Source organism: Argopecten irradians, chromosome 7, assembly GCF_041381155.1.
Source record: "Argopecten irradians isolate NY chromosome 7, Ai_NY, whole genome shotgun sequence".
NCBI lineage: Eukaryota > Metazoa > Mollusca > Bivalvia > Pectinida > Pectinidae > Argopecten > Argopecten irradians.
The window spans coordinates 5,415,850-5,442,161 of NC_091140.1; positions in this window are offsets into that span (position 1 = coordinate 5,415,850).

Consider the following 26,312-nt stretch of genomic DNA (forward strand, 5'->3'; position numbering starts at 1 on the left):
TCAAACAACACAGTTATAACCCTCCCAAACCTCACATACACCTCAAGCAACACAGTAATAACCCTCCTATACCACACATTCCCCTCAAGTAACACAGTAATAACCCTCCCAAACCTCACATACACCTCAAGCAACACAGTAATAACCCTCCCAAACCTCACATACACCTCAAACCACACAGTGATAATCCTCCTATACCTCATATAAACCTCAAACCACACAGTAATAACCCTCCCAAACCTCATACACCTCAAACAACACAGTGATAACCCTCCCAAATCACACATTCCCCTCAAACAACACAGTAATAACCTTCCAAACCACACATTCCCCTCCAACAACACAGTGATAACCCTCCTATACCACACATACCCCTCAAACAACACAGTGATAACCCTACCAAACCTCACATACACCTCAAACAACACAGTGAAAACCCTCCCAAACAACACATCCATCTCAAACAACACAGTAATAACCCTCCCAAATCACACATACTCCTCAAACAACACAGTAATAACCCTCCTATGCCACACAAACACCTCAAACAACACAATACCTGCTAAACCTCACATACACCTCAAACAACACAGTGAAAACCCTCCCAAACAACACATCCATCTCAAACAACACAGCAATAACCCTCTATATCACACATTCCCCTCAAACAACACAGTAATAACCCTCCTATACCACACATTCCCCTCAAACAACACAGTAATAACCCTCCTATACCACATATTCCCCTCAAACAACACAGTAATAACCCTCATATACCACACATGCCCCTCAAACAACACAGTAATAACCTCCCAAACCACACATACCCCTCAAACAACACAGTTATAACCCTCCCAAACCTCACATACACCTCAAGCAACACAGTAATACCTATCCTATACCACACATTCCCCTCAAGCAACACAGTAATAACCCTCCCAAACCTCCCATACACCTCAAACAACACAGTAATAACCCTCCCAAACCTCACATACACCTCAAACAACACAGTAATAACCCTCTTTACCACACATTCCCCTCAAGTAACACAGAAATAACCCTCCCAAACTTCCCATACACCTCAAACAACACAGAAATAACCGTCCTATACCACACATTCCCCTCAGGTAACACAGTAATAACCCTCCTATACCACACATTCCCCTCAAGTAACACAGTAATAACACTCCTATACCTCACATACACCTCAAGCAACACAGTAACAACACTCCCAAACCTCACATACATCTTAAACCACACAGTAATAACCCTCATATACCTCACATACACCTCAAACCACACAGTGATAACCCTCCTATACCTCATATACACCTCAAACCACACAGTAATAACCCTCCCAAACCTCATACACCTCAAACAACACAGTGATAACTCTCCCAAATCACACATTCCCCTCAAACAACACAGTAATAACCTCCCAAACTACACATTCCCCTCAAACAACAGAGTAATAACCCTCCTATACCTCACATACAGCTCAAACCACACAGTAATAACCCTGCTATACCTCACATACAGCTCAAACAACACAGTGATAACCCTACCAAACCTCACATACAGCTCAAACCACACAGTAATAACCCTGCTATACCTCACATACAGCTCAAACAACACAGTGATAACCCTCCCATACTACACATTCCCCTCAAACAACACAGAAATAACCCTCCCAAACTACATATTTCCCTCAAACAACACAGTATAACCCTCCTATACCACACATACCCCTCAAACAACACAGTAATAACCCTCCTATACCACACATACCCCTCAAACAACACAGTAATAGTCCTACCAAACCACACGACCCCTTAAATAACAAAGTAATAACCCTCCTATACCACACATAATCCTCAAACAACACAGTGATAACTCTCCCAAATCACACATTCCCCTCAAACAACACAGTAATAACCTCCCATACTACACATTCCCCTCAAACAACACAGTGATAACCCTCCCAAACCATACACCCCCTCAAACAACACAGTGATAGCCCTCCCAAACCTCACATACACCTCAAACAACACAGTAATAACCCTCCTATACCACACATTTTACTCAAACAACACAGTAATAACCCTCCTATACCACACATGCCCCTCAAACAACACAGTGATAACCCTCCTATACCACACATACCCCTCAAACAACACAGTAATAACCCTCCTATACCACACATACCCCTCAAACAACACAGTAATAACCCTCCTATACCACACATACCCCTCAAACAACACAGTAATAACCCTCCTATACCACACATACCCCTCAAACAACACAGTAATAACCCTCCCAAACCACACATACCCCTCAAACAACACAGTAATAACCCTCCCAAACCACACAAACGCCTCCAACAACACAGTAATAACCCTCCTATACCACACATTCCCCTCAAACAACAATGTAAATAACCCTCCTATACCACACATACCCCTCAAACAACACAGTAATAACCCTCCTATACCACACATTCCCCACAAACAACACAGTAATAACCCTCCTATACCACACATTCCCCTCAAACAACACAGTAATAACCCTCCCAAACCACACATACCCCTCAAACAACACAGTAATAACCCTCCCAAACCACACATACCCCTCAAACAACACAGTAATAACCCTCCTAAACCACACATACCCCTCAAACAACACAGTAATAACCCTCCCAAACCTCACATACACCTCAAGCAACACAGTAATAACCCTCCTATACTACACATTCCCCTCAAGTAACACAGTAATAACCCTCCCAAACCTCACATACCCCTCAAACAACACAGTGATAACCCTACCAAACCTCACATACACCTCAAGCAACACAGTGATAACCCTCCCAAACTACACATTCCCCTCAAACAACACAGTAATAACCCTCCTAGACCACACATTCCACTAAAGCAACACAGTAATAACCCTTCCATACCACACTTACATCTCAAACAACACAGTGATAACCCTCCCAAACCACACATACCCCTCAAACAACACAGTAATAACCCTCCTACACCAAACATACCCCTCAAACAACACAGTAATAACCCTCCCAAACCACACATACCCCTCAAACAACACTGTAATAACCCTCCCAAACCACACATACACCTCAAACAACACAGTAATAACCCTCTTATACCACACATTCCCCTCAAACAACACAGTAATAACCCTCCGAAACTACACATTGCCCTCAAACAACACAGTGATAACCCTATCAAACCTCACATACCCCTCAACCAACACAGTGATAACCCTCCCAAACTACACATTCCACTCATACAACACAGTAATAACCCTCCATACACACATCCCTCAAACAACACAGTAATAACCCTCCAAACCACAATACCCCTCAAACAACACAGTAATAACCCTCCCAAACTCACATACCCCTCAAACAACACAGTAATAACCCTCCCAAACTACACATACCCCTCAAACAACACAGTAATAACCCTCCCAAACTACACATTCCCCTCAAACAACACAGTAATAACCCTCCTAAACCACACATTCCCCTCAAACAACACAGTAATAACCCCTCCAAAACCACACATTCCCCTCAAACAACACAGTAACCCTCCCAAACTACACATTCCCCTCAAACAACACAGTAATAACCCTCCCAAACTACACATTCCCCTCAAACAACACAGTATGAACCCTCCTATTCCACACATTCCCCTCAAACAACACAGTTATAACCCTCCCAAACCACACATACCCCTCAAACAACACAGTTATAACCCTCCCAAACTATACATACCCCTCAAACAACACACAGTAATAACCCTCCCAAACCACACAAACGCCTCAAACAATAAACAATAATAACCCTCCGAAACCACACACATATACCTCAAACAATACAGTTATAACCCTCCCAAACCACACATTCCACTCAAACAACACAGTAATAACATCCCAAAACCACATATACCTCATATAACATGAATAACCTCCCCAAACCACACATACCCCTCGAACAACACAGTAATAACCCTCCTATACCACACATACCCCTCAAACAACACAGTAATAACCCTCCTATACCACACATTCCACTCAAACAACACAGTAATAGCCCTCCCAAACCACACAAACGCCTCAAACAACACAGTTATAACCCTCCCAAACCACACATTCCACTCAAACATCACAATAATAACTCTCTCTAACAATGCACTACCATTATCAAAGACATTGTATTTTGTCGCATATTACCGTACCTCATGTTTCCTTCCAACTAAGAAAGCATTAACAAGCCCTTCTCTACCTGGCATGCCCATGAAACGCTGGGACGACCAACCTTAACCTCTATCAAACAGTTTCGCTCATAATATCACCTATCATGGTGACCTATTGCGATAGTCTTTTGTCCGTCGTCGTCCGTCGTGCGTCGTCCGCTGTGCGTCGTCTGTCGTCCGTTAACATTTCCTTGTGAACGCGATTAACTTGAATATATATAAATCTAAACCAAGCTTTACTGAAACTTTGTGTGTAGACTAACATTGGACCGACCTCGGAGAAGTACGAAAATCAGCTTACTTCGACCATAATTTATGGAGTTATTGCCCTTTGCACTAATAATTATTATTGGACCTTGTGAACGTGATAACTTTATTAAATATAAACCAAGCTTAATGAAACTTTGTGTGTAGACTAACCTTGGAAATTCGATCGTGATTCGATCGTTATTTATAGAGTTATTGCCCTTTGCACTAGAACTATTATTGGACCTTGTGAACACAATAACTTGAGTAAATATTCACCAAGCTTTACGAAACTTTGTGTATAGACTAACATTGGATAGATCTCGGAAAATCAACCAGATTCGATAAAACTTACGGAGAAATTGCACTTTGCAATAATAATTATTGAACCTTGTGAACACGATAACTTGAGTAAATATGAACCAAGCTTAATGAAATTTTGTATGTAAACTAACATTAGAAATATCTCAGACGAGTTTGAAAATAAGCTTAATTAAATTTTAACCTACGGAAACTTTGCATATAGACTAACATTGGAAACATCGTACACAAGTTTGAAAATAAGCTTGATTCGACTCTTAACTTATTAACGGAGTTATTGACTAATAACCGAACAACTAGGTAATCGGTTAAACGTCCTACTTAAACCGTCTTACTACTTCAACCAGGTATTCGGTGTTACGTCCTACACCAGGTATTCGTGTAACAAAACCAGTGACGTCCTACTTATTCAGGTTCGGTGTAACGTACAACAACCTACTTACAACCAGGTATTCGGTTAATCGTCCTACTAACAACCAGGTATTCGGTGTACAACCAGTATTGTCGTACTAACAACCAGGTATTCGGTGTAACGTCGTACTTACAACCAGGTATTCGGTGTAACGTCGTACTTACAACCAGGTATTCGGTGTAACGTCGTACTTACAACCAGGTATTCGGTGTAACGTCGTACTAACAACCAGGTATTCGGTGTAACGTCCTACTAACAACCAGGTATTCGGTTATAACGTCCTACTAACAACCAGGTATTCGTTTAAATGTCCTCATAACAACCATGTATTCGGTTAAACGTCCTCATAACAACCAGGTATTTGGTATAACGTCCTACTAACAACCAGGTATTCGTTTAAATGTCCTCATAACAACCATGTATTCGGTTAAACGTCCTCATAACAACCAGGTATTCGGTATAACGTCCTACTAACAACCAGGTATTCGGTTAAACGTCCTCATAACAACCAGGTATTCGGTATAACGTCCTACTAACAACCAGGTATTCGTTTAAATGTCCTCATAGAAACCAGGTATTCGGTGTAACGTCCTATTAACAACCAGGTATTCGGTGTAACGTCGTACTAACAACCAGGTATTCGGTGTAACGTCCTACTTAACAACCAGGTATTCGGTGTTACGTCCTATTAACAACCAGGTATTCGGTGTAACGTCGTACTTACAACCAGGTATTCGGTGTAACGTCGTACTTACAACCAGGTATTCGGTGTAACGTCGTACTTACAACCAGGTATTCGGTGTAACGTCGTACTAACAACCAGGTATTCGGTGTAACGTCCTACTTACAACCAGGTATTTGGTGTAACTTCGTACTAACAACCAGGTATTCGGTTAAACGTCCTCATAACAACCAGGTATTCGGTATAACGTCCTACTAACAACCAGGTATTCGTTTAAATGTCCTCATAACAACCATGTATTCGGTTAAACGTCCTCATAACAACCAGGTATTCGGTATAACGTCCTACTAACAACCAGGTATTCGTTTAAATGTCCTCATAACAACCATGTATTCGGTTAAACGTCCTCATAACAACCAGGTATTCGGTATAACGTCCTCATAACAACCAGGTATTCGTTTAAATGTCCTCATAACAACCATGTATTCGGTTAAACGTCTTCATAACAACCATGTATTCGGTTAAATGTCCTCATAAAAACCAGGTATTCGGTGTAACGTCCTCATAACAACCAGGTATTCGGTGTTACGTCCTATTAACAACCAGGTATTCGGTGTAACGTCGTACTAACAACCAGGTATTCGGTGTAAGCGTATTCAACAGGTATTTGGTTAATCGTCTTAACAACCAGGTATTCGGTGTAACGTCTACTAACAACCAGGTATTCGTTAACGTCCGTACTAACAACCAGTATTTGGTAACCCTCTATAACAACCAGGTATTCGGTATAACGTCCTACTAACAACCAGGTATTGGTTAAATGTCCTCATAACAACCATGTATTCGGTTAAACGTCCTCATAACAACCAGGTATTGGTATAACGTCCTACTAACAACCAGGTATTCGTTTAAATGTCCTCATAACAACCAGGTATTCGGTTAAACATCCTCATAACAACCAGGTATTCGGTATAACGTCCTACTAACAACCAGGTATTCGTTTAAATGTCCTATAAAACCAGGTATTCGGTGTAACGTCCTATAACTGCCAGGTATTAGGTATTAACTGCCAGTATTAGTATTAACTGCCAGGTATTAGTATTAACTGCCAGGTATTAGGATTAACGCCCTATTAACTGCCAGGTATTAGGTATTAACTGCCAGGTATTAGTTAACGCCCTATTAACTGCCAGGTATTAGGTATTAACTGCCAGGTATTAGGTATTAACTGCCAGGTATTAGGTATTAACTGCCAGGTATTAGATTAACGCCCTATTAACTGCCAGGTATAGGTATTAACTGCAGGTTATTAGTATTAACTGCCAGGTATTAGGATAACTTAATAACTGCCAGGTATTAGTATTAACTGCCAGGTATTAGGTATTAACTGCCAGGTATTAGGTATTAACTGTCAGGTATTAGGTATTAACTGCCAGGTATTAGGTATTAACTGCCAGGTATTAGGTTAACGCCCTATTAACTGCCAGGTATTAGGTATTAACTGCCAGGTATTAGGTATTAACTGCCAGGTATTAGGTATTAACTGCCAGGTATTAGGTATTAACTGCCAGGTATTAGGTATTAACTGCCAGGTATTAGGTATTAACTGCCAGGTATTAGGTATTAACTGCCAGGTATTAGGTATTAACTGCCAGGTATTAGGTATTAACTGCCAGGTATTAGGTATTAACTGCCAGGTATTAGGTATTAACTGCCAGGTAATAGATATTAACTGCCAGGTATTAGGTTAACGCCCTATTAACTGCCAGGTATTAGGTATTAACTGCCAGGTATTAGGTATTAACTGCCAGGTATTAGGTATTAACTGCCAGGTATTAGGTATTAACTGCCAGGTATTAGGTATTAACTGCCAGGTATTAGGTATTAACTGCCAGGTATTAGGTATTAACTGCCAGGTATTAGGTATTAACTGCCAGGTATTAGGTATTAACTGCCAGGTATTAGGTATTAACTGCCATGCATTAGGTTTAGGTATTAACTGCCAGGTATTAGGTATTAACTGCCAGGTATTAACTGCAGGGTATTAGGTATTAACTGCCATGTATTAGGTATTAACTGCCAGGTATTAGGTATCAACTGTCAGGTATTAGGTATTAACTGCCAGGTATTAGGTATTAACTGCCAGGTAATAGGTATTAACTGCCAGGTATTAGGTTAACGCCCTATTAACTGCCAGGTATTAGGTATTAACTGCCAGGTATTAGGTATTAACTGCCAGGTAATAGGTATTAACTGCCAGGTATTAGATTAACGCCCTATTAACTGCCAGGTATTAGGTATTAACTGCCAGGTATTAGGTATTAACTGCCAGGTATTAGGTATTAACTGCCAGGTATTAGGTATTAACTGCCAGGTATTAGGTATTAACTGCCAGGTATTAGGTATTAACTGCCAGGTAATAGGTATTAACTGCCAGGTATTAGGTTAACGCCCTATTAACTGCCAGGTATTAGGTATTAACTGCCAGGTATTAGGTATTAACTGCCAGGTATTAGGTATTAACTGCCAGGTATTAGGTATTAACTGCCAGGTATTAGGTATTAACTGCCAGGTATTAGGTATTAACTGCCAGGTATTAGGTATTAACTGCTAGGTATTAGGTTTACGCCCTTTTAACTGCCAGGTATTAGGTTTACGCCCTTTTAACTGCGCCCTATTAACTGCCAGGTATTAGGTATTAACTGCCAGGTATTATATTAACGCCCTATTAACTGCCAGGTATTAGGTATTAACTGCCAGGTATTAGGTTAACGCCCTATTAACTGCCAGGTATTAGGTATTAACTGCCAGGTATTAGGTATTAACTGCCAGGTATTAGGTATTAACTGCCAGGTATTAGGTATTAACTGTCAGGTATTAGGTATTAACTGCCAGGTATTAGGTATTAACTGCCAGGTAATAGGTATTAACTGCCAGGTATTAGATTAACGCCCTATTAACTGCCAGGTATTAGGTATTAACTGCCAGGTATTAGATTAACGCCCTATTAACTGCCAGGTATTAGGTATTAACTGCCAGGTATTAGGTATTAACTGCCAGGTATTAGGTATTAACTGCCAGGTATTAGGTATTAACTGCCAGGTATTAGATTAACGCCCTATTAACTGCCAGGTATTAGGTATTAACTGCCAGGTATTAGGTATTAACTGCCAGGTAATAGGTATTAACTGCCAGGTATTAGATTAACGCCCTATTAACTGCCAGGTATTAGGTATTAACTGCCAGGTATTAGATTAACGCCCTATTAACTTCCAGGTATTAGGTATTAACTGCCAGGTATTAGGTATTAACTGCCAGGTATTAGATTAACGCCCTATTAACTGCCAGGTATTAGGTATTAACTGCCAGGTATTATATTAACGCCCTATTAACTGCCAGGTATTAGGTATTAACTGCCAGGTATTAGATTAACGCCCTATTAACTGCCAGGTATTAGGTATTAACTGCCAGGTATTAGGTTAACGCCCTATTAACTGCCAGGTATTAGGTATTAACTGCCAGGTATTAGATTAACGCCCTATTAACTGCCAGGTATTAGGTATTAACTGCCAGGTATTAGGTATTAACTGCCAGGTATTAGGTATTAACTGCCAGGTATTAGATTAACGCCCTATTAACTGCCAGGTATTAGGTATTAACTGCCAGGTATTAGATTAACGCCCTATTAACTGCCAGGTATTAGGTATTAACTGCCAGGTATTATATTAACGCCCTATTAACTGCCAGGTATTAAGTATTAACTGCCAGGTATTAGGTTAACGCCCTATTAACTGCCAGGTATTAGGTATTAACTGCCAGGTATTGTATTAACTGCCGTATTAACTGCCAGGTATTAGTATCGTCCTATTAACTGCCAGGTATTAGGTATTAACTGCCAGGTATTAGGTATTAACTGCCAGGTATTAGGTATTAACTGCCAGGTATTAGATTAACGCCCTATTAACTGCCAGGTATTAGGTATTAACTGCCAGGTATTAGGTATTAACTGCCAGGTATTAGATTAACGCCCTATTAACTGCCAGGTATTAGGTTAACTGCCAGGTATTAGGTATTAACTGCCAGGTATTATATTAACGCCCTATTAACTGCCAGGTATTAAGTATTAACTGCCAGGTATTAGGTATTAACTGCCATGTATTAGGTATTAACTGCCAGGTATTAGGTATTAACTGCCAGGTATTAGGTATTAACTGCCAGGTATTAGGTATTAACTGCCAGGTATTAGGTATTAACTGCCAGGTATTAGGTATTGCAGGGTATTAGGTATTAACTGCCAGGTATTAGGTATTAACTGCCAGGTATTAGGTATTATCTGCCAGGTATTAGATTAACGCCCTATTAACTGCCAGGTATTAGGTATTAACTGCCAGGTATTAGGTATTAACTGCCAGGTATTAGGTTAACGCCCTATTAACTGCCAGGTGTTAGGTATTAACTGCCAGGTATTAGATTAACGCCCTATTAACTGCCAGGTATTAGGTATTAACTGCCAGGTATTATATTAACGCCCTATTAACTGCCAGGTATTAAGTATTAACTGCCAGGTATTAGATTAACGCCCTATTAACTGCCAGGTATTAAGTATTAACTGCAAGGTATTAGATTAACGCCCTATTAACTGCCAGGTATTAGGTATTAACTGCCAGGTATTAGATTAACGCCCTATTAACTGCCAGGTATTAGGTATTAACTGCCAGGTATTAGGTATTAACTGCCAGGTATTAGGTATTAACTGCCAGGTATTAGGTTAACGCCCTATTAACTGCCAGGTATTAGGTATTAACTGCCAGGTATTAGATTAACGCCCTATTAACTGCCAGGTATTAGGTATTAACTGCCAGGTATTATATTAACGCCCTATTAACTGCCAGGTATTAAGTATTAACTGCCAGGTATTAGATTAACGCCCTATTAACTGCCAGGTATTAAGTATTAACTGCAAGGTATTAGATTAACGCCCTATTAACTGCCAGGTATTAGGTATTAACTGCCAGGTATTAGATTAACGCCCTATTAACTGCCAGGTATTAGGTATTAACTGCCAGGTATTAGGTATTAACTGCCAGGTATTAGGTATTAACTGCCAGGTATTAGATTAACGCCCTATTAACTGCCAGGTATTAGGTATTAACTGCCAGGTATTAGATTAACGCCCTATTAACTGCCAGGTATTAGGTATTAACTGCCAGGTATTAGATTAACGCCCTATTAACTGCCAGGTATTAGGTATTAACTGCCAGGTATTAGGTTAACGCCCTATTAACTGCCAGGTATTAGGTATTAACTGCCAGGTATTAGATTAACGCCCTATTAACTGCCAGGTATTAGGTATTAACTGCCAGGTATTATATTAACGCCCTATTAACTGCCAGGTATTAAGTATTAACTGCCAGGTATTAGGTTAACGCCCTATTAACTGCCAGGTATTAGGTATTAACTGCCAGGTATTAGATTAACGCCCTATTAACTGCTAGGTATTAAGTATTAACTGCCAGGTATTAGGTATTAACTGCCAGGTATTCGGATCAACGTCTTATTTACTCCCAGGTATTAGGTATTAATTGTCAGGTATAACCAACTACAGTTTATGTGCATATGTTACAGAAAATGTATGGTTGGTTTATGGTTTATTAAAGTTGTATGATCTACAATTGAAAAAATAGGCTCGAAAGAGGCCGAATCATTCCGAACTCTTCCGAACAATTTCGAAGTAAAACGAGAGTTGTGAAACCAAGAGAAAATGTCAACAATTTTTCATAAACAAAACATGTGGGCGACCTCAGTAGACTCTATCTACAAAGAAAATAATGCTCGCACATTACAATATTTGATACACACAATATTTTACGGCAACGTGTACATTGGATGTTTCAAATACTCAATCTGTGGACATATACCAGCATGATTTTCTCATATTTGCCAGAAGGAAAACGTAAACAAAGACATGAGTGCTTACGCTAGTTACCTGGCTCACCACGTGCAAGTCGTGTCGAACGTCAGCCACGTGGTACGAAATTAGCAGCAATATAACTTTAACATATGTGTATATATTTAAGATAGCATCTTTAAAGGCTCATTACCTTTGGGAAACAAAAATTAAAATTTTCTTAATAACAATAATAATAATATATAAAAATATATACCAATGGCCTAAGAGGATGTTATAACACCAACCAAATGCAAGATTCCCTACATAAATTATGATTTTGCCGTCTGGCGTGATAATCCACCGACGCGCGGTAATAAGGATGACGGCAGGAAACATAAAACGACCCGCGTTATGAAAATAAGCATTTAATTTATCTAAATTAATTTATTGAGATTGCGAAGGTGTGTGTAGTTTTAACTGTAAGAAATCACTTTTGGGACTATAAAACTATCAATTTCGTTTTGCATTCCCATTTTAAAAGTTAAAGCCGGTTCGGAAAGGTAGTGCCCTTTTAACGGATTTGATTTTAAACATTTTTTTTATTGCCGTAAATTATTGACAACAGGGATTGGACACAAGTTTTGCCAACTTAGTAACGTCCTCTCCCTAATACATAATATGAATATATACATAATGGACAGCAATAAAGACAATACATATATATATATATATGAATCAAAATTTTCTATTTTATGAATGAAGGAGAAAAGGGAAAGATAGAAGAGTGTGGGGGAGGAGAATAGTTTATTTCTAATTTGTTATCTATTAACTTATGATTATTTGTAAACGTGATAATTGTGAACATTGTTATACGGATATGTTGTTTATGTGTTGAAAATATGTAAATATGCGTGGGTATCAATAAAGACTGGTGTTAGGTAAACAATTTCTTTTTTTGAAATATTATGTAGTGAAACTAATATACGGAACGTGGGTGTTGAAGCTATTGAGAATGTGAAGATTTTCAGATAATCCTCCCACAACGTCAAATGTGACGAAGGAAAATGTAACATAGAAGCATGTTAGAAATAGGGGCCCTGTTGTTCAAAAGATTATTATTGCTAACCCAATAGAATACTTACAAGAATGGCTTCATACAAGCATGTTTACCATAAAAGCGAAAGCATATCCCTATATTTGGCTAATCATAGTTTAACGATTATTTTCAAATCAATATAAAATAATTTCAGAACAAACACACATGGCAAATTTTGTATTCTGAAGTTTTCCCTTCTTCACCTACTAACTCATTTTAGAGAAGATATGATCACAAAAGTTGCTGTGAATTAGAATTGAAAATTTCACTCATCGAGAGAATAAGCTAATCACTTTTTTAACAAAACTGGGAAAGGTATGAAAAGTTAAGTTTGATAACATCTGTAACACACCGAATGTTAGCTTATTGAAAAGACGTTTGCAACACATGTGTTAATTAAAATGAAAAGTAATTAAAGAACGTATTAACAAATATTATATATGCGGAAGTTGTGTGCCATAGTTTTCATACTCAGGAGTCAAGAACAGTTATTAATATATGATGAACCACCAGAAATTTACACAGCGTTTTGAGAATTACAATAGTTACAATGTATTTGAAAATAGGAATGTAAAACGAGTTAAATAACATTATAAGTTTCATTTGATAAAATAAAATAAGCTATTCGGCCAGTGTCAGACTAAAGCTACTCGTGTGTGTACATATATACGGTCAGTTATCTTCACACATGTTGGTCATATCATAATCCCTGATTAGTCTTGTGTAACACGGAATGGATACATTGTGTGGGCTGTTGCGGTAGTAGATATCAGGTATTAGATGTCATGGCCAAATACTGATGTGTAAACCTACCTGCTCTCTAGATCTTGTTACATGTATTAACTATTATAAATAGATCTGACCAGTGATATATCACGGAGACAGCTAGACAGGGCTAGAGAGAGAGGGAGCTATCCTGGAGCACACACCTTGTGTGTGATCCCATTTTGGGCCACACAGCAACTATATCTATATACCTATACTGTTCTTGTAAATAGTAAATGTAAAATAATAAAATGTCGACAGAACAGTAGAAGTTATTCATCATTTCAACGACTAATCTACACACCACAACACTCCAGAAACTATGGAACCAAATTTATAAAACAGCATCAATAAAGACATTTTATTATCGTGGTGCTAGTTAAATGTACAGTGTATTACATACTATTACAGAATTATTGATGTCAAATGTTTGTGTATTACTATATGAACAGCGATCGTATATGTTAGCCTTGGGTGTGGTCTGTTGTGTCATATCTTTATCAAACTGGTCAAGAGTAATTTTGAATAACATGGGGTCTGCCGTGTCCCATTCTTATCTGAATGGTCAAGAGTACCTTAATAACATTGTAAATAACAACATATGTATGTATCATTCAACATGAATTATACAACCAGTATTTAGCTCTATAAAAGGCTGTTGTTACTATGTAAAGTCAGTCGATTCCTAAGACTCTAATAAACGTACCATCCAATCAATCTGCGTTGGAGTTCTACATCTACACTTCTACATCTACAAACACCAGAATCTACGACTTACGACCTACGAACTACACAAAAAGATACTCATCATCATAGTTAGATGATTTTGTAATCCTACCGCCATCCTAATTACCATACGTTTGTTGACTATCACTGCGCCAGACGGCAAAAAGTAAAATTAATCTTCTTTGTTAACATATTAAATTTCATTGGGAATCTTGTATTTGTTTGGTGTTGTAACCCCATCTAAGCCTTGACGTTGATATTGTTTTTAAGATTTTGTTTTTGTTTCGGATGAACTCTCGGGTATATATGGAAGGCTAAAATAGACTCATTGTTTCATGCGGAATGTCTAGAACATCTTGAACCTATGATCTCTAGAACATAGATTGTCTTGTTCATATGGATGGCCAGGATAGCATTAGCATACAACGTTTTATGTGGATAGATGTCTTTTATGACAAAAACAGAAAGGCCCGTATGAGGAAGATGTATCATTTGACACACACAGTCAATTGAGAGTCTATGTACTCTGGATATGTGATATCACATCACTTGAATGGGTCAGGTAATACGTGTGACGCGTGAGTTATGGCCAAACCAAAATGAACGCTAGAGGACGACAGCAGCAGGTAGGACGAGAACAGTGGTCTAGGAAAATAAAGTCACTTTTTGATATTGCAAGCCGAGTACTAAGATGGCCGACAAGAGCTTGGCAAAAAGATATGAAAAAAACATTAACGCTTTTTATCATGGTAGAGGTTTTTCACATCTTTTATACCGTGATACTGGTACAAAGAGATGTGAAAGTGCGTTATAGAAGTTACATTTCATTTCAGAAATATTTCATTAACAATACAAATATAAAGAAAATTACAAAGTATTGTTAAAAGAATTAGACATCAGGCGCAATGCCTATATCAGTCTTCAAAAGTTACAACATCTCTGGAATTTTGAATGTACCTAAAAAGATGTGAAAGCTAATTCCTTTTCACATGTTTTTGTACCACTGATAGTACAAAAAGAAGTGAAAGCTAATTCCTTTTCACGTGTTTTTGTACCACTGATAGTACAAAAAGATATGAAAGCTAATTCTTTTTCACGTGTTTTTGTACCACTGATAGTACAAAAAGAAGTGAAAGCTAATTCCTTTTCATGTGTTTTTGTACCACTGATAGTACAAAAAGATGTGAAAGCTAATTCCTTTTCACATGTTTTTGTACCACTGATAGTACAAAAAGAAGTGAAAGCTAAAACCTTTTCACGTGTTTTTGTACCACTGATAGTACAAAAAGATATGAAAGCATGGTACATATACATGTGCAACGACTTACCTTTCACATCTTTCTGTACCATCAGTGGTACAAAAACCATGACCTGACCTGACCCCGAACAGCAGTAGTTTGATTTGGCCGTCACAACAACCGTAAAATGTCGCTAAGCACTTCTGAGGACAAACATAAACGAAATTATTGTGCTAATTTTCGGGGCATTCGGGGAGTTGACCCCAGGGCACCCCAACCCTGGCAGCTCTCACCAAAGTACCGATGTGTATATGTATATACACATCATACACAGCTGGGGGAATAAAATAATTGTACTGTGGAAAAAAAATTGGGGCGTAGAATTGTTAAATAAAACCAGTAGGATGCGGTCATTTTTATAATGTAAACAAATAAATGAAACATGGTTTCGAAAATTATCGCATTTGTCTAATTGTTTTCTGGTGTTTTTCCATGAAGATGTATACAATCTAACTGCTAACAGCTTTATCAGGAGGTATCAGTAGGTCATTTGTCCAACTCCGTGACCTTTGAGTCCCTCGCCTTTTACATGTTTCTGTACCATGGCTGTTTACGGCCGCTATTTTGAAACAAAAAGATATAAAAGAGACTGCTCACTTAAATACTACTTTCCCATCTCTGTGCAACATGGTTTTTGTACAATTTATGGTACACAAACATGTTAAAAAATGGACCGTGATGAAAAGCATTACAGTTTTTTCATATCTTTATGCCGGCTCTTGTCGGCCATTTTTGGATACGATTTTGTGTAAAAATATATATAACTGATTTAATTTTGTAGCTCTTGGTTATTTATCAAAATATTTGTCGATGGAAAAAAGTATGCTACACATGAAAATAATTGCGTAGTTCTGCGTTTTATACATATTCTATGCTTTTCAGGCCGAAGCCATTGAATGCACGCACTGGAATAGATTTGATAGTTCTATTCAAGCTATTTTCTTTAGCCTTTTTTCCAATTTATCAAATTATGTCGGCAAGTTCAATAAACGTCATCAGCGAGATTGTCGCTATGTTAGCGATAGAATGGTGTCGGATCACGGAAGGTTTTTGAGGTATAATTTAGGTAAATCTTAATCCTAAGTCCACGGTCTACAATGTCAATGTTTTTATATCCGCTATGATAACTCCTATGGCTGACAAAACTCTTTGTTATCATAACAGGAACTTGTGTGTTAGTAAATAGAAAAATCGAACGGCCTATTATCTTCGACGAATTCACTTAAATCGAGATGGGCAATATCAGTAAGATGGAACTTATGATAATAAAGTTTTACTTTGTATTACAAAAAACAATTCCACAGACTCGATAATGTCAACATTATATTAAGGATTATTAATTCCTAATAAAGAAAAAAAATGTAAGATATTTCGCATTCGCTGGTCAACGTAGCATGTTTAATTTGATTGCATTGAATGATTGCAGTTAGGTGTAGTTGCGTCTCCTCAGAATAGCAAAATTTTGATGTTATCGAACTGCAGCATAAGACACCAAACAGCACACCCCACTCGGTCACATCATACTGCTCTCAGGCAAAGCAGTGGCCCCACTCCTGCTGAATCCGCTCAGGAACAGAACATATATAGATTATAACTGAGATGATGGAAAGTACATAGTAATATAATCCACCATATTTGTATTGGGTTTAAAGTGCTTTCTTTGTTTGATGGTTTTACTTCCGTAGCTCTAGTTGCTTAATATCGTTGTAGAAAATAATTGATTATTGTTGTCTCGAATGGAACATTTCTACCTGCTCTAGGTATGCAATCCAGACTCAGGACAATAATTGTTGTGTCGTCGCGAATAAGATAAGAATTCTGGAGATGATAACATTTCACATTAAATATCATAACGTTGAAGGATGTACTTCCGGTGGTCAAACAACATGGACGTTAATTAGTGGCAGCGGTAAAATTACTATTCAGCATGGATTAACGGACAATACGGGTTGCTATCCTATTCAAAAAAGCAAGTTAAGTAGCATTTTCATCATATCCATACAACCCGCTCATTCATCTCGTCATGTATCCACGTCAAGCTGATATTTATTTGAAGTGACGACCAGTGGTCATTTTCCCCGCGACTTCCTTTGTCTACCCGTACATTGAACTACTTGTTACTTTAAACTGATCGCAAAGACTACTGTCGACATAATACATTGAGAACTATTATTATATACTGTATACATTTCATTGAAATCTCAAATGTCTATTGAACTGAAGGGTAAAGTGTAAAAAGGCGTCCAGGCTATCAGTGAGCTCCGAGACCCTGTGCTAGTGAAGGAAGTAGTAACCCTGTTAATGGACAATGCCCTGTTTAAAGACGCACTGCTTAACACTCTAGGCATAACAGCTATGCATCATCAAATCCAATCTTTGGAGAATAAAATCGACGACCTTGAACAGTATTCTTGGCGTAACTGCTTGAAATTTAGAGGAATCCCCGAGTCCTCGGGCGAAGATACAGACCAACTCGTAATTGAAGCATTTAACAAGTACTTAGGTGGTCTAATGATTACGCTGAAGGACATTAGTCGTTCCCACCGTGTCGGACCCCATGTTAGGAACTATTCAAGATATTTAATTGATCGCTTCATCTTATATCGTACTAGAGCAGCAGTATATGATGCTAGATTCGCCCTTTTGAACAATGAAGAAGAATCCCAAGTAAACTCGGTCCATTCCGGAAACACCGATTCAAGCCCAACGTATTCCACCCCAAAATCTCCCAAATTGTATACAATGTATCAATGAGGCACTAACCAAGGCTAGGAGTCAAGTTTATGCTAAGGCTAGATACTTAAAATCACAAAATATCATCTCCGGTACTTGGACCAAAGATGAACGTATTGTTATCCGCAACACAAGTGGAGAAAAGTGACAAGTGACCAGTTTGGAAGAGTTATCCGCATATCCTGATCAACTACCACGTAAATCTGGAATACGAACTGCCATGGATTGGATTCCTGGAACTCCTGAGACAGGTGCTCGTGCCAAATTTAGAAGCTCTACAAGTACATAGCTTTAATAAACACTAAGATGATAATCGTCTTCCTACACCGTGCTAACTTTTACAAGCATATATAATTACTTTGTATTAGCATATTGTACATACTGTGTGCATACACAACTACATATACACGTACTCAATGTAAGCCTAAATCAACAATTCTCTTCTCTCACGTATTAAAATGGGTTTTTTTTGTTCTAACTATACGAATACCTAATATGAATCACTAGTTACAGTGCTGAAACTGTTTTATGAAATGTTAAGTAATTGTATGCATGTATAGTATACATATGGTTAATACATTAAATGTATATTAGTTTCGGGATGGTTAGATTTAGCTAATATCTATTTATGTACAGGAAAACTGTAATAAGCTTAGACAATGTCTATTCTGAAAACTACACTGTACACAAGTATGCATGCAAGCACATGTAACAACAATACATGTAGCGTGTACTTTTAATCTTATAAATATATAATATAACTTCGTTGTATCTGCTCAATCTTGTTAAAATGTTGTTGTATTAACATTCTGTGTATTGATCAATATTAATAAATATTTATGTAATTTAATGCTAGCTAATGCAAACATATGCCTATTAGAGATTCATGAGTAATCTGATTGTCATGTAGTCTTGCATGTAAATACATGTATGATGTATATTGTTATAAACAAAATCAACACATCTTAGCCCTACAATTTCTGATTCTGGACTTAAAATCTCTGGTTATTCCGAAAATATCTATAGACTGGATAGAAAAACTGGCCCTGGTGGTGGTGTCTTAATATTAAAAATATATTATTAATAACTCCTTCATTCTACCTCAGGCAGATATTAATGCAATTTAGAAAGGTAAAGGGCAAATTAATGATGTTTCTAACTATAGGCCTATATCTGTTACTTCATGCTTAAGTAAAATGTTAGAAAAGATTATTTTTAAATACCTATATAACTACCTTTCAACATATCAAATTATAACTAAACACCAATCAGGTTTTACTCCCAAAGACTCAACTAAAAATCAATTATTGTCCATTTACCATACTATAGTTAATTGCCTAGATCAATATAAAGAAATAAGATACATATTCTGCGACATCAGTAAGGCATTTGACAGAGTTTGGCATGATGGTCTGCTTTACAAATTGCAATCATATGGAGTTATAAGTAATCTATTAAATTGGTTCAAAAATTTTATCATCAAGAAAGCAAAGAGTTACTACCGAAGGGTACTCCTCAACTTTTAATCCGGTCCAAGCAGGAGTTCCTCAAGGCTCAGTCCTCGGACCGCTACTGTTTTTAATTTATATTAATGATATTGTCGATTGTGTCTCAAACAAAATAAAGCTATTTGCTGATGATACTTCCTTATATGGCATATGTGATAATAATCCCCAAGAATTAGCCCAAAATCTGTCAGATGATCTCAATAATATCAAAACACGGGCCACTAAATGGGACATCAGATTTAATCCTGCTAAAACAGAGTCTGTAATATTTTCCAGGACAAATGTTAAAAATCATCCTGTTATACACTTTTATAATAATCCTATTACTGAAAACAAAACACATACACACCTTGGTCTTTCACTTAGTGATGATGCTAAATGGAATCTACATATTTCAAACGTATATGATAAAGCTTTTAAAAGACTCAATATTGCTTAAGATAATATAATAATATATTTAATATTAAGATTGCTTAAGAACAAAATTGATAGGAAATCCCTAAACACTATATATATATCTTATATTAGACCAGTAATTGAATATGCAGATATTGTTTGGGATAATTGTACACGAGCTCAAAAAGATCTATTAGAATCAATACAACTAGAGGCTGCAAGATTGATAACAGGCCTACGTAAAGGCACATCTCATATTAAATTATACAAAGAATTAGGATTGGAAACTTTAGAATACAGAAGATATAAACATAAAGTCATTTTAATGTACCGAATAATGAATAATGAAACACCAGATTATCTAAGAGATATTGAGACACTTTATGGGTATTCCCTTCGCACAAACAGATTATTTGATCCTACCTTATGTCGTACAGTAAGTTATTCTGAAAGTTTTTCCAACAATGTTAAATGAAATGAATAAGATAGCTAATGAAATCCATAATATTGAATCATCCACACAACTAAAGAAAATTCTAAATAAAAATAACCAAACTTCAACTGACATAACTGATGTGTTTAAATACTGCGGTAATCGGAATGTAAATATTATTCTATGCCAATTAAGAAATAATGCAAGTAATTTAATTTGTGACCGATTCATGGATCACCTTATAGAATTCCAAATGTGTGAATGTAATCAATCCTTTAAAACTGCATATCACTATTTCCTTGAATGTAATGTGTATAAATGTCCTTGTACAGGGATGTAGAGATAGTAATGACACTGAAGATAGAAATATATTAACTCACGTGTCTAATCATATAGCTCAAACAAAGAGATTTAAAGTTGATTTATTTGTGTAAATAAAATATTTATTATTCTGGTATATGTAGCCATGTAGATCATAGTAATGGTAAGTCTTATAAGATTATACATTATTGTTTATATGTACATGTACCTATAATCCTTCTTCCCTGGAGATCCACCTTGATACGGCTAGCAACTAACAAAATATTTGTACTATGGGCGGCCTATGAGACTTATCCAAACTCAATTTTTGAATTGTCTCTCTGTTAAAGATGCTCCACCGCCGACAGAGCATAAATGACATTCATCATTTGAACAACAATTGGTGTTCAATCGTATATATGTATGTCTAATTAGCACAAAAACCATAATAAAATAATTTATTTTGCCTTTTGTGCATGCGCAATCAGTATTTCATTTCATATAGGGTATAGTGACACGGAATTGTTTCGGAATGCAATTAATTATTTCTTTATATTTTTAACTTAAAGTAAAAATAAAAGCTTAAACTTTTTAATGGTGGTAATGGTGTAAAGTAAGTAACTTTTGTAACTGAAGAAAAATACTAAATCGTCTGCTCCTGTTTTTGATAGTGAAAAAATACCATTTGTCAGCGGTGGAGCATCTTTAATATGTTAATATGATTATCATTCTTCTTCTTTTCTTGTGTTATTTTAAAATCATGAAATATTTAAGTAATGTCACTCCTAAGAAATTAATTATGGGTCAACACTAGTAATTACAATTATAGTTGTAACTCAACAAATCAAATATATGTGTATTTTGTGAGATTGGTTCTTGATGCCCATCAGAGGATGGCTAATTGTGTTAAACACATGTGGACTTAATAGCCTGTATCTGTTGTGGCGAATAGGGTCAATATCACAAAATATACATACTATCAAGTATAGTTAGAATTATGTGTTAATATTTGGTTATTATATAAAAAAATGAATATTAACTGCTAATTTATAGAGTTACAATAAATATGATCAAAAATTATGTCATTCCTAAACTAGGAGTTACTTTCCCTTGTTTTCATAAACCTCACCACGTATATATGTTTTATATAATTATTTGTTTGTACCACCAATATCGGGAGAAGACTAAGATAGGCTATGCCTGATGTCTAATCCAATTGACACTAACATCTTTTTGTCAATAAAATATTTGGAAATTGGAAAATCATAACGTTATTAGAGACCATCATCAGTCATCAAACATTGGGATCCACTGAGGACATCAATGGAAGGAATAAAGAGTCACAATCAGTCAACATGCATCGCATCGACTGACCAACTGCATCGCATCGACTGACCAACTTCATAGCAACGAATGACCAACTGCATCGCATCGACTGACCAACATCATAGCAACGACTGACCAACTGCATCGCATCGACTGACCACCTGCATAGCAACGCTGACCAACTGCATAGCAACGACTGACAATAAGTATGGCAAAATGTAACAGATAGTTTCCGTATTCCCAGTGTTGGGGGATAAACGGTTACCCTTATTAAATGAATACGTCTAGGTAGATTTCGCAGGGTATTGGTATTGACGTAAAAACTAGTTAGATACTTACATAGTTAGGTGATGGACGCAGGCAAACTATCAAGGTTGATGTACTAGTCATCATCTCCTTACACAATTATCAATCATTTCTATTAATGTTCATACGACATTAGCATATAAATCACTCCATTCATTTCTCCAGACACGTGATCCGTCTGTCCCATGGCGGTCCCCGGACTCTGTTCCTCTTGGTTTTTCTTTGCTTCTTCCTCGAGTCTCTTTTCTTGATCTCTTTCGAGTTTTGTTAAAGATGCTCCACGGCCGACAGAGCATAAATGATATTCATCATTTGAAAAATATTTGGTGTTTAATTGTGCAAATATATGTCTAATTAACACAAAAAAAAATATAAAATGACTGATTTCGCCTTTGGTGCATGCGCAATCAGTACTTCATTCTATATAGGATATAGTGCCGTAGAATTTTTTCGGGATGCAATTAATTATTTTTCATATTTTTAACTTGAAGTCAAATTAAAAGCTCAAACTTTTCAATGGTGGTAATGGTGTAAAGTAAGTAACTTTTGTAACTTAAGAAAAATACTTAATCGTCTGCTCCTGTTTTTGATAGTGAAAAAAACCATTTGTCAGCGGTGGAGCATCTTTAAATTTCAAAAGTGTGTTTTCTGTTGTTTTTAAGATTCTGAATGTTCCTGAATATGGCAGTCCAGCTACGCCCCTGGAATAGGCTGTTTACTTTCGCTTCGTTTTCAATACGATATATTTCCTAATCTGGTATTTTTTTTTTATTTTTCCATGATACGATGATTTTACTTCACATGCTGAAAGTATCTCGTTAATTTCCTCCGTGTCTGCTTTTACCCTTTCCGTTGTCTCCTGATAGCGCTGTACTGTAATTCCGAAAATTGTCAAAATGTTTTGTCGCTATTTCCTATCGCGTATTTCAGAAATTATCTGATTTGTTGAATATGGCAATGGTTCGACATGAGTTTCTTGTAAATGTTAATCTTCAGTTTCTTCGACAATAGTTTGGATCCGGAACTCAACACATTTTAATTTCAACAAACTTTCTAATTCACCAATAAAGGACTCATACTCTTCCATGAAATCTTTGCATCTCTCTTTTATTTTTCGATCCACTAGGATGTTTTTCTCTACCACAACACAGAACCACATACAAACTGATGCTGATAAAACCTTACACGTCCGGTCTGTCATCTCAAGACATCCGGTACAAAAATGTCCTTCACAACGGCTACAGCTCATAATTTTGGCTTCTTTGATCATCTCACACACGTTACAAAGTCCTTGATCGATAATCCTGGGATCATGGAATACAATGCTAGCATTCACCTAGTTACGCTTCCTCCGGAACTCCTTCCGGATTTGCTTTTGTCCGTATTTGTCTTCATTCTTCATTAAGTAATCTATATACTATATACATATCTTCCATATGATAGTTCATTAACCTGATATACATTAGTTTTCCCACTGACCGCAATAAATGGCAAATATGGCGAAAATAATTCTCCGTCTCTACGGAACTTCCAAATACACGACTGTCTCAATGACGTGAAGTCACAAATGGATCCGCGAAATAAAAATGTATGTTTAAATCATATATGTGCATTCACAAATGGATCCGCGAAATAAAAATGTATGTTTAAATCATATATGTGCATTGAAGGCCACATCCCGAAAATAAAAGGCGACCAAATACTTTCCTCTTTTTTAGTTAAAATAACGAAAACTTTGACTCCCGGAAAAAAAACTAGCTACAAGAGCATTGTCATTTAATCAATGATTTTACTTTTTAGTTGTTTACTGATGTAACAGATATTTTAAATGACGCGCGTTAGGGCGTCATGTTGAAATATCTGTCCAACAAATGCAGTTTACACACCAGTAAACAACAAAAAATTGGAATTAATTCTTATATTTACATTTCAACCGACTATTTATTTTTAAAATTTAATGTTCCTATAAAATGAAACTTGCTTTAACAGCCGGTCAATTGAAAGATCCCGGTACAGCTGGCTCCAATTTGGCGGGAATGTTGTCAAGTTCAGAAAGTACACAAAATATAGTTCCATAACAACACTCTTTCATTCCTTTGATGCAATATTTCTCAAATATTTTATGTTCTGAAATATAATCTAAGATATTATTACATCCAAATTGTTTTATTGAAAAATTAAAACTACAGAAACAATATAGGCCAAATCTGCGCATTTAACCTACTGTATGTATTCTTGCGCGATAACCGACTGCGTTTACACAAGTGTAAACGTTTTCCCAGTTGGTAAAGTTATATAGCAAAGAAAAAACGGAAATGTAAATATAAATTTATATATGTGTACTATGATAGTATCTAAAGAAACCTCTATTTAAATACATTGAATAATGAGTATAACAGTTATTCTCCTAAGGCATGTGTGATTTAAATCTCCTGTTTCACAGAGAACATTTGTTCAGAATACCTTGAATTAATGCATCTCAGTGACAGCATAGCCTAGATATCTGCGTAGGTTAGACCTAAGCAAACAAAACATGTGTGAGAGGAGGTTTGGTTACATCAATACATGTATATCACATAACATGGGAAATGAATTGTCAGCTTAAGACGATATTCAGATCACTGATATAAAGTGATATGGAATGCAAAACGTTGTTTTAACTGGAATTGAAATATGTATTGTAATTAAGATGAGTGAATGTGATGTTAAATACAAAATGGGTAAAGGATAACGACCTTCTGCATTAGACTGTCAAGCACCAACTGTAGTTTACATTCTCTCTCTTTTCTGTGATATGCTAAGGATATGCTATGATAAGGTAAAATCAATTGGTAAAAGTTGATTTCAGATTTCCATAAACGAAAATTACTCACAAGTATCTACATATCTTGAATTCGATGACCCCATTACGGTGGTCTAAGTCAAAATTACATTAATTCACTAGAATTTTTGGAAAGCGGATTTTTTTCACAACCCCCCAAACTTCTAGATATTTTATATATCTACATACAATTTAGCAACATGTATTGTTGATCAAAATGCAATAGGTAATACTAGTTACAACGTTGGACAAAAAGACGAACTTTGGTTCATGTTTTTGGCAATGTGTCTCTTCCGGAATGTGGAGATTCAAGGTATCTTCTAATGCAGGGAATCTGGCGTCTGAAGCCGTATGCGAAAATTCTTGTATCATCAGATTTAAAAGGAATACGTTATATATATGATATCATTTACAAATTATCTAAGACGAAATACGACTTCCTATTAACCTATTGTTGCTGTATATATTACACAGTCTGGGCCCTTGTAACAGGCGGCTGCATGACGTTAATACCTGCATACAATTTAGACGTGCAGCCATAACTAGTTTGGCTTGCAATTAAAACTTCGAACAAACAGAATATTGATATATTGCCTGGGGCTCAATTATCACACAGATCAACAATCGCGCACTTTGATTTCCGGGTGACGTCATCATTTTACAGAAAACGATGACGTCACTTACCCGGCTATTTTTGGATAGTGTCGTTGTTGTTTTTTCCTTCTCATTGCCAAATGATTATGCAAAACGATCTACTAGTTAGTATTCAATCCGGAAAA